The sequence below is a fragment of the Apium graveolens genome, unplaced genomic scaffold (assembly GCF_009905375.1).
Source record: "Apium graveolens cultivar Ventura unplaced genomic scaffold, ASM990537v1 ctg9173, whole genome shotgun sequence".
NCBI classification, from domain to species: domain Eukaryota; kingdom Viridiplantae; phylum Streptophyta; class Magnoliopsida; order Apiales; family Apiaceae; genus Apium; species Apium graveolens.
The window spans coordinates 37,353-47,720 of record NW_027421799.1 but is presented as its reverse complement, the minus strand read 5'-3'; the positions used below and the strand labels follow the sequence as shown (position 1 = coordinate 47,720).

Below are 10,368 nucleotides of genomic sequence, written 5' to 3'. Positions count from 1 at the left end.
ATCATAATCATGTTCACCGTGATCATTATTCTCAGTTTTGTCATGTGACTTTTGAGCTAGTTAGCTCATTTGTGCGATATTGTTTCTGTTCTTTTCCAGTTAAGAAGGAACCAGTTGGTACCGGATCCCCAGTCCAGTGCGAGAGCTAGGGTTCAGGTTGATTGAGCGGAGTTAGTAGGCTTCTTTGGGATAGTTTAAGTTTGTAAAAGTTGTAATAAGTTTAATACTCAGTTTGAGTTTGAATGATTGGATTTGAACGTTTGTAATATTTGTGTGTTGGCTTGTGTGCATACTTTAACCTGTTACGGTCCATGGTGATTGGTAAGTAGGGTCACTGCATATATTTAGTTATCTTTATTTTGTTTAAGCAGGTTTAAAGAAGGTGTGTGTGTGGACCCCAAACTTCTAACCCGGGTTTGGAGGGCGCTGTTAGGGCGAAACATGCACTATATTCACGCAAGTATACGCGTTCGCAAGTAATATAGAATACTTTCTAGTTCGTTCCCTCAGAGACTCAGACTAAGTTATTGTCTAATTAAACTCACTCACCAATGTATGATTACTTCTCAATGTTAAGATAACACTTAAAATTGTTGATTAAATATTAACTATATTAACTACTTAATTAACCACTTAACTAACACTTCAATTTATCAATAATAAAACACTCATGAGATCACAACTTCATTATTACTTCCTTCTATAGCCATTGTTATTACCTTTAGCATGTGACAGTGATGATATTAATCGAATAACACGAAACTGATAAAAGCCAACTTTCATTGTACTAATACCATTCTACCAACATCCACAATTAAGATAGAAGTTGAATAGTCATCAATTATGTTGAGTTCCTATATGTCTACAGAAATTGACAACACAACGATTTAAGCACAAGTTATTCCTTTTGATTACATAGGGCAAATAAAACTGTTAGAGTTACCCACTAATCATGCACAACGTACATGAACCTATGCTAGCATGGCAAGTTCTAAATCTCAAGATCCACCGTCGCTTCACAAGAGATTAACACCCTATCTTATATGTTCGCGACGCACATAAGACGAATACGCACAACCAATACTAGATATCATGCAATCATCACACACTAAAGTATTAAACAATTAACTAAAGAATTCCATAATAAATCCGTTGCAACCCCATGATCACGATTAGCCCATAATAGAACTTATCGCCATCATGGGTTCATATGAAATCATGATAAACAACACAAGAAAATAATAACTAAACTAATTATATTAAAACAGAGTACGTCACAAGAGTAAATAAGTCAAAGCAAGAAAACTAGCATCCAACGTTACAACGAAACAAGAATCACAAGAATATATGCTTCCTCTTCGTTGCGTGTGCTAAATCGGTCTTCTTCCTTATCTCCTTCGCTTCTTGGCAAAACACAATCTAAAACATAATCTCCTTCTACTCTATGAAAACGTCTCAAATCTACTTATATAGTCCCATAAAACTCAGATTACATAGAAGTTGGAAGCCAAACAGAAGTAGAAGTCTAAAATAATTCAGCTTTTTCCCCGACCCTGCGCGGCCGCTCAGCATTTCTGCGCGGGCGCGCAAGGCTGCTGCGCGGCCGCTCAGCATTGCTGCGCGGGCGCGCAGGACCCTACTGGAAAAATTCCAGGTTTGCTCCGTTTCTTCGCGTAATCTGCCCGTTCTTTTCCTCTCGCAATGGTGAACACATGCCAAGGCTTATTCTTGATGATTCCTCCTCCGAAATGCAACTAATACCCTGAAATGCATAAACACTAGAAAAACGCATCAAATACACAAAATACTTGATTTCAAGACACCAATTTAAGCCATTTTAAGACGTTCTAAGTGGTATAAAATGCCACTTATCACACCCCCAAACTTAAATCGATGCTTGTCCTCAAGCGTCACAGACTCAAAACAAATAAAAATATGCATGAATGCAATCTATATGAAAATGCAACGATCCCCCTTACTACAATTAACCAACCAAATTGTCACGTCTCAACGAATGCAGTTAGACACTAAAGATCAATAAACTCATGCAAACGGACATACAGCCAGAAACGTGGTGTGTGCAAATGCTTAACAGATATGCTTCGGAACTAGACCAATTACTATGACTAGACTATCCTCAAGGCAATCCTACGATTATACAAAGAATAAAAATTCTAGGCACAAAGTGATATACAACACTACAAGAACTCTGGAGCTTACTACGGAATCGTGCTTTTTATTTACAACTCAAATGCTTATTTGACCGTGCAATGAGTGAGGTCCACAAAAGACTTATACAATGGTATCCATGTAACGAGCGTTAGGTTAGCGGATCCCAGACTCTAAAAGCCTTAGGTCACTAGGCACAAAGTCCCCTAAGAACTTAATAACTCGAATACCAAAGAGCCCACTCTTGATCAATTATGCAAAATTTTTTTTTTTCTGAGCAAGTGCGTTTCGCTCCATCTTGCTCAACCCTAGACTACTCGCATAACATGCGAGCCGGCTACTAGCCATTTGACGCCTAGCCACAACTAGCAACAAATTCCATTTTTACTCCATTTTTTTTCTTTTTCATGCCTTTACCACTAAGAACCTATTATCAAATTCTAAGCATAATAAATAGATTATCCTCGAAAATAATCAGATCATAACAACAATCTAGCCCTTAAGCATTCTCTAAGACTTAGTGAAATACAAGTGCTTCTAGCATGCATATCAACCTACACAACTTAATATCACTTTAATGCTATCACTACACTCGCATCAATATCACAATTCAGTCGATAAATCATTGCAAAAGGGATCATGGTATATGCATGAGCTATATGATATGACAAACAAATAAAGCTATATAAAAAAAACTATATGGCAAAAATTATGCAACTATATGAACTAACTATCATGAATATGCAGCTATATGACACACACAAAATATTCCTTAACTACCACCCCCAAACTTAAAATCTTCACTGTCCCCAGTGAAGGTAGTAGAAAGGAACACAGGGTATACCTACTCGGAGTCATCATCATCATCACCCTCAGTGGGTGGAGTATCAGGCGGCGGGTATGCAGAGTCCTCACCAAAAACTGGCCACTGGATATCAGCTCCAAGGCCTCGAAAAGCAGTCCCTAACGCAAGGGTGAGCTCCTGAGCAAACCTGCTCTGCGTCTCATACATGGCATCCATCCGCCGTGAAAGCCTCCTATACTGGGCATCACCCATCCCAGCACCCTCCTGAGCTCTCGAAGAACCAGCCTCACCACGCCCTGGCCTAGCCATAGTAGCACCTCGTGCTGGACGTCCTCCTGGAAGATGATAACCCCAGTCCATGCTCCTCAGGCTCACCACCGGTCCACTCCTGCATCCCATTCAGAGTGCCAGAATCTATCGGAGTTGCTGGCAACTGCAACTGCTCTGAGCCGGCCAGTTTCACTCCTACTGCTCGGCATAGCTTAGTAACCGTGGATGCATAGGGATGTTCTATGCTTTGCTTCCCTCAAAAACTTCAGAATCCTTGGTAGATAAACTCCCCAAGGTCCACATAGTATTCCTCATTCAGAATTCCCCCACAACAACTGTGCTCTCTCAACTGTGACCTCGTGTGCATGTGAAGAAGGCAAATATTAGCACATATAAATGCATTCCTATGCACGGGCATACCTGTTCATCGGCGATCGCCGGAAAGTGACGGTAACTCATATATTGGCTGGACTGCCGGTTCCAAATTGTGCCCGGTCGACAGAGAGTCGCACAAATCAAATCCAAGTCAAAATCCTCAGCAGTCCTTTTCATTCCAGTTCTCTTCCTCGGGCTTCCTCTCTCGCTGGTCCAATCACACGGTGAATCGCCGCAGGATGATAATCAACCGTCAGCCCACGAACTACAGAAACCCATTCTTTTCAGCCTTCGCGTTCCGCGTAGAACTCGCGAACAACACTCATCGGTACTGCTTTCGGGTGACTCACAAAAAGCTATCCACCCCTTCTCTGCAATCATGGGCAACAACTCACCATCCTCCCTGATGGTAAAAACCCCCCTCTCCTTCAGATCGGCTTCCCAACAGCCTAGGTGTACTCCTCCTCGCAGCTCTGTCAGTTAACCGAGGCCTTGCAGCAGTACCCCTTGATGAATCAGCAGTAGGAACTGTGTTGCTGCTGTCAATAGTGCGTGCTCTCTTGGGTGCCATTGATTTGTGAATAAAAGTGTGTAAGAACTGATTTTTGATGTTATATAAGAGGGTTTAAGTGTAGGAAGTTTGTGGGAGATATGTAGGATAGGTGTATGTATATATAGGGTGTGGAGTAGGTTAAATTAGATTAGGAGTGGGTTGAGGGATAAAATCATGGGGTAATGGGAAAAGAATTCGTGGGTTTATGGGCTGGATGGGTTTTTTTTTTGTTTTTTTTTTTTCTGAACTGTAAAAAATATTTCTGGAACTCGACCCCTGCGCGGCCGCTCAGCATAGCTGCGCGGGCGCGCAGAGGGTCTCTGGAAAAAAAATTTCAGCCCCTTTTTTCTGATTTTTTTTGTGTTTTGGGATAGGTTTATTAACTTCTAAGGGGTTCCTGTAACAACAATTCATGGGTTGCCTCCCACGCAGCGCTTCTTTTCGTCGTTAGCTTGACTTCCGTACCTTTCTCAAGTAGTCAACAAAATGGCACTAACCACCTCTCGGTTTGCCATGTCCCATAGTAGTGCTTCAACCGCTGACCGTTAACCTTGAATGCTTGGTCCGAATCATTCTCAAAAATTTCCACCGCTCCATGTGGAAACACAGTTTTGACAATAAAAGGGTCCAGACCACCTTGATTTCAACTTCCCAGGAAAAAGTCGGAGCCGAGAAGTTGAATAACAGAACTTGTTGCCCTGGCACAAATAACTTAGGATGTAGCTTCCTATCGGGCCACCTCTTCACCTTTTCCTTATACATTTTGTTATTCTCGTACGCTTGAAGTCAAAATTCATCAAGTTCATTAAGCTGAAGCATTCTTTTCTTACCAGCTGCATCTAAATCCAGGTTCAATTTTTTTCAATGCCCAGTAGGCCTTATGCTCAAGCTCCGCCGGTAGATGACATCCCTTACCTGTACACCAACTGAAACGGTGACATCCCAAGTGGAGTTTTGTATGCTGTTCTGTAAGCCCAAACAGCTTCATCGAGCTTTAAAGACCAACTCCTTCCTTGACGACAAACGACCTTCTCTAGAATGCGCTTTATCTCTTGTTAGACACTTCCGCTTGACCATTTGTTTGCGGATGATAGGCAGTAGCTACTCGATGATTCACATTATAAGGTTGCATCATAGAAGTGAACTTACGGTTGCAAAAATGCGATCCTTCATCACTTATTGATTACCCGAGGCGTTCAAACCTTGTGAAAATTTGCTTATGAAGAAAATTTAGCACTGCCTTTGCATCATTTGTCGGTAAAGCTTTAACCTCGACCCATTTTGAGACATATCGACTGCCAGCAAGATGTACTGATTAGTGCAAGACGAGATAAAAGGCCCCATGAAATCGATTCCCCATACATCAAAGACCTCGACTTCAAGCATCACATTTAATGGCATCTCATCCTTCCTTGACAAATTTCCCACTCTTTTGGCAACGATCACACCTTAAAACAAACTGATGAGCATCCTTGAACAAAGTAGGCCAGAAAAAACCTGCTTGCAGAATACGAGCTACCGATCTTCTCACCTCCATAGTGTCCACCATAAAACCGTGGAATGGCAGTCTCGTAATATCCCCTCCGTCTCACATAACGGGATACATCTCCTGATGATCTGGTCAGCTCCCTGTCTAAACAAATATGGTTCATCCCACATATACCACTTCACCTCATGCAGAAACTTCTTCTTTGAGCGGATGTCAAATTAAGCGGCATTATATTGCTGACAAGATAGTTTACAATATCTGCAAACCATGGTTCTTCCTCCTGAATTGCAAACAACTGCTCATCCGGAAAAGATTCATTGATTAACGTCCTATTCTTGTGAAGTAGACTCGGGATTCTCCAACCTAGAGAGATGGTCAGCTACTTGATTCTCAGTACCTTTTCTATCTTTGATCTCTAACTCAATTCCTGAAGTAAAAGCAACCCAACTGAATGAGTCTCGGCTTCGAATCCTTCTTAGAAACCAGATACCGAATAGCTGCATGATCAGTGATACTGTTACTTTCGTACCAAGCAGATAAGATCGAAATTTCTCAAAGCCAAAGACTATAGCCAAAAGCTCCTTCTCAGTAGTGGTGTAGTTCAATTGGGCCCCATTTAAAGTCTAGCTCGCATGGTAGACCACATGGACGAGATTTTTACTTGCGCTGTCCCAGAACTGCACCTACCGCATAGTCACTCGCATCACACCTCATCTCAAACGGTTTCTGTCCAATCCGGTGCTGTAATAACTGGTGCCGTGATCAAATTCTCTCTTGAGAGTCTCGAATGCTGCCAAACATTCATCATCAAATTTAGAAAGGCACATCTTTCTCAAGTAAATTGCACACGGGCTTAGATATCTTTGAAAAAGTCCTTGATGAATCGCCGATAAAAACCCGCATGACCGAGAAAACTACGGATTCCTTTCACCAAATTGGTGGGGGAAGATTTAATGACTCCCACATTGGCCTTGTCAACCTACAGACCTTTGCTAGAGACCTTATGCCCAAGGATAATGCCTTCACGCACCATAAAATGACATTTCTCCCAATTAAGCACCAAATTAGTTTCCACGCATCTTTTGAGTACGGCGCGCAGATTATTCAAACATTCATCATATGAGTGTCCAAAGACGGAGAAGTCATCCTGAACACTTCGACAGTTATTTCCAATCATGTCAGAGAATATAGCCATCATACATCTCTGAAAGGTGGTCGGGGCGCCACATAACCCAAATAAAACTCTACGAAAAGCAAATGTGCCAAATGGACAAGTGAAGGTAGTCTTTTCCTGATCCTCTGGTGCAATACAAATCTGATTATACCCGGAATAACCATCCAGAAGACAAAAATACTCATGTCCCGCCAATCTGTCAAGCATTTGATCAATGAATGGGAGAGGGAAGTGATCCTTCCTTGTGGCTTTGTTCAATTTTCCTATAATCCATGCATACTCTCCATCCTGTAACTATTTCGAGTAGGGATGAGCTCATTCTTTTCATGTTGCGACCACAGTGATACCTCCTTTCTTAGGTACACATTGCACGGGGCTCACCCACGAGCTGTCAGAATAGGATAAATGATGCCTGCATCTAGCCATTTCGAATTCTTTCTTCACCACCTCCTTCATGATCGGATTCAGTCTTCGCTGTTGTTCCACAGTTGGCGTACTACCTTCCTCTAACAGAATTTTATGCATACAATATGAAGGACTTATCCCTTGATGTCTGCTATGGTCCATCCTATAGCCTGATTTGAATTTCTCTCAAAATCCTTAAGAGCTTGTCTTCCTCACTACCTGAAAGGTCAGCTGAAATAATAACAGGTAACGTAGATGAATCACCTAAAAAAGCATACCTCAAGTGTTCAGGTAATGGTTTGAGCTCCAAGGTAGGTGCTTCCTCTATTGATGGTTTGAGCTTCCCTTCAGCATTCTTAAGGTCAGAAGTACCAAGAGATTCAAATGGTATGTCGAGCTTTCGCTTCCATGGAGAAGCGTTCAGATATTGTAATTGCTCGTTGCTATCTTCATCATCACTGTCAAATCCCCCACTAAGGCCTTTTCCAATGCATCAGACATTAGCATGTGATCGAGTTCCGAAGTAACCGCAGAATCAATCACATCCACTTTTAAGCACTCCTCATCTTCTGTAGGGAATTTCATTGCCTTGAATACGTTGAAGGTCACATCCTGATCTTGGACCCGCATAGTAAGTTCCCCTTTTTGCACATCTATCAAGGTACGGCCAGTAGCCAAGAAAGGCCTCCCCAAGATTATGGGAATCTTCTTATCTTCCTCAAAATCCAGAATAACAAAATCTGCAGGAAAGAAGAGCTTATCCACCTTGACGAGCACATCCTCAACTATGCCCCTTGGGTAAGTAATGGAACGGTCCGCCAATTGTAGCGACATGTATGTGGGTTTTGGATCAGGCAGATCCAGCTTTTTAAAGATCGACAACGGCATCAGATTAATGCTTGCTCCCAAATCACAAAGGCACTTGTCAAAAGTTAGATTGCCAATGGTGCAAGGAATGGTGAAGCTTCCTGGATCTTTCAGTTTTGGTGGTAACTTTTGTGCAGAACCGCGCTGCATTCTTCCGTGAGAGCAACGGTTTCAAGGTCATCCAGTTTCACCTTCCTTGAAAGAATAGTCTTCATAAACTTCGCATAACTAGGCATTTGTTCCAGAGCCTCAGCGAAAGGTATATTGATGTGAAGTTTCTTGAACACCTCCAGAAACTTCCCGAACTGTCTATCCAGCTTTTGTTGCTGCAATCTCTTAGGAAAAGGTGGTGGAGGATAGAGCTGTTTCTCCCCTGTATTAGCCTCAGGCAGAGTGTGTTCAACAGTAGTCTTCCTTGGTTCCGCTTTCTCCTTTTGCTTAGATTCTTCATCTCTAACTTCAGCTTCGACTTCTTTTGCCTTTTCAGCATCAGCTACTTTTCCAGACCTTAAGGTAATAGCCTTGACTTGCTCTTTAGCTTCCTTCCTGCCTGGTACTTCCGTGTCACTGGGAAGAGTGCCAGGTTGACGATTGAGCACTGCATTGGCTAATTGACCGATTTGATTTTCCAAGGTCTTGATAGAAACCGCCTGACTCTTGCACAACAGCTTAAGTTCCTCAAAATCAGCACTAGTAGGTGCAGCTGCACTTCCCTGTTGAGGATATGATTGCCTTGTAGCATACTGCTGTGGTTGCTGGAATCCAGGTGGGTTAAACTGTTTACTCACTCCTTGCTGATATGGCTGAATAGCATTCTGATTATTCCCCAGCTGAAATTTGGATGATTTCTGTTGTTAGGATGATAGGTCGCTGGCACAGGCTGCTGTTGTCGCTGATAATTATTCACATACTGAACAGATTCGTTGACAAGAGAACACTGATCCGTAGCATGAGAACCTGCACAAAGCTCACAAACCATAGCTATTTGATTAACTCCATACGTAGCCAAAGAATCAACCTTCATTGATAGCGCTTGGAGCTGGGCTGCAATAGCGGTGGCTGCATCAACTTCCAGAATACCTGCTACCTTGCCTGACGTCATCCTCTGAGTTGGGTTTTGATGCTCATTTGCAGCCATCGTCTCGATAAGATTATACGCCTCAGTATAGCTTTTAGCCCATAAGGCGCCTCCAGCTGCTGCATCGAGCATGGGCCGAGATTGGGCCCCCAAACCATTATAAAAACCAGTGATTACCATCCAATCCGGCATTCCATGATGTGGACATTTTCTCAACATTTCCTTGTAGCGTTCCCAAGCCTCGCACATAGATTCTGTAGGTTGCTGCGCAAACTGAGTAAGAGCACTCCTCATAGCAGCAGTCTTTGCCATTGGATAAAACTTCACCAGAAACTTTTGCGCAAGATCTTGCCACGTAGTGATGACCCAGCTGGTTCAGAATGTAACCAGTCTTTAGCCTTATCCCTCAGTGAGAATGGGAAAAGCCTCAACTTGATAGCCTCATCAGTCACGCCATTATACTTAAAAGTGCTGCAGATCTCGACAAAATTCCTTATGTGCATGTTGGGGTCTTCAGTTGCCGCTCCTCCAAAAGAAACAGAATTCTGCACCATCTGAATAGTGCCCGGCTTGATTTCAAAGGTGTTAGCTTGAATAGCCGGATGAAGGATGCTTGACTGAATGTCATCAATTTTAGGCCGAGAAAAATCCATAAGAGCTGGATCAGCTTGAACAATACGATCTCCCATGTTTACTGGTTCTTTCTGCTCAGTTCCTGAATCCGAATCCTCAAAATCTAACTTCTCCGGAGTATCAAGAACTTCGTCTTTCTCCTCAGCTGTATCTAAGGTCCTCTTGCGAGCACGAGAACGAGTTTGCATAAACGCTTGCTAAAGTACCTGAAACACAACCGAAAAGAGTAATTAACTACTACGTCCTAATCACTGAGTCCTAATGACCAATGATGGTAAGTACATAAACTAAACAAATACGCCGAGTCCCCGGCAGCGGCGCCAAAAACTTGTTAGGGCGAAAACGCACTAATATTCACGCAAGTATACGCGTTCGCAAGTAATATAGAATACTTTCTAGTTCGTTCCCTCAGAGACTCAGACTAAGTTATTGTCTAATTAACTCACTCACCAATGTATGATTACTTCTCAATGTTAAGATAACACTTAAAATTGTTGATTAAATATTAACTATAATTAACTACTTAATTAACCACTTAACTAACACTTCA

The 10,368-nt window shown here is 42.4% G+C and overlaps 1 non-coding gene across 1 annotated transcript; it reads left to right on the top strand.

The window, feature by feature from the left end:
- The first annotated feature begins 9,375 nt into the window (after positions 1-9,375).
- On the top strand, positions 9,376-9,482 carry LOC141705640 (small nucleolar RNA R71). Its single transcript, XR_012568428.1, has one exon. It is a non-coding gene; the product is annotated as a small nucleolar RNA R71 (small nucleolar RNA).
- Positions 9,483-10,368: the final 886 nt, after the last annotated feature.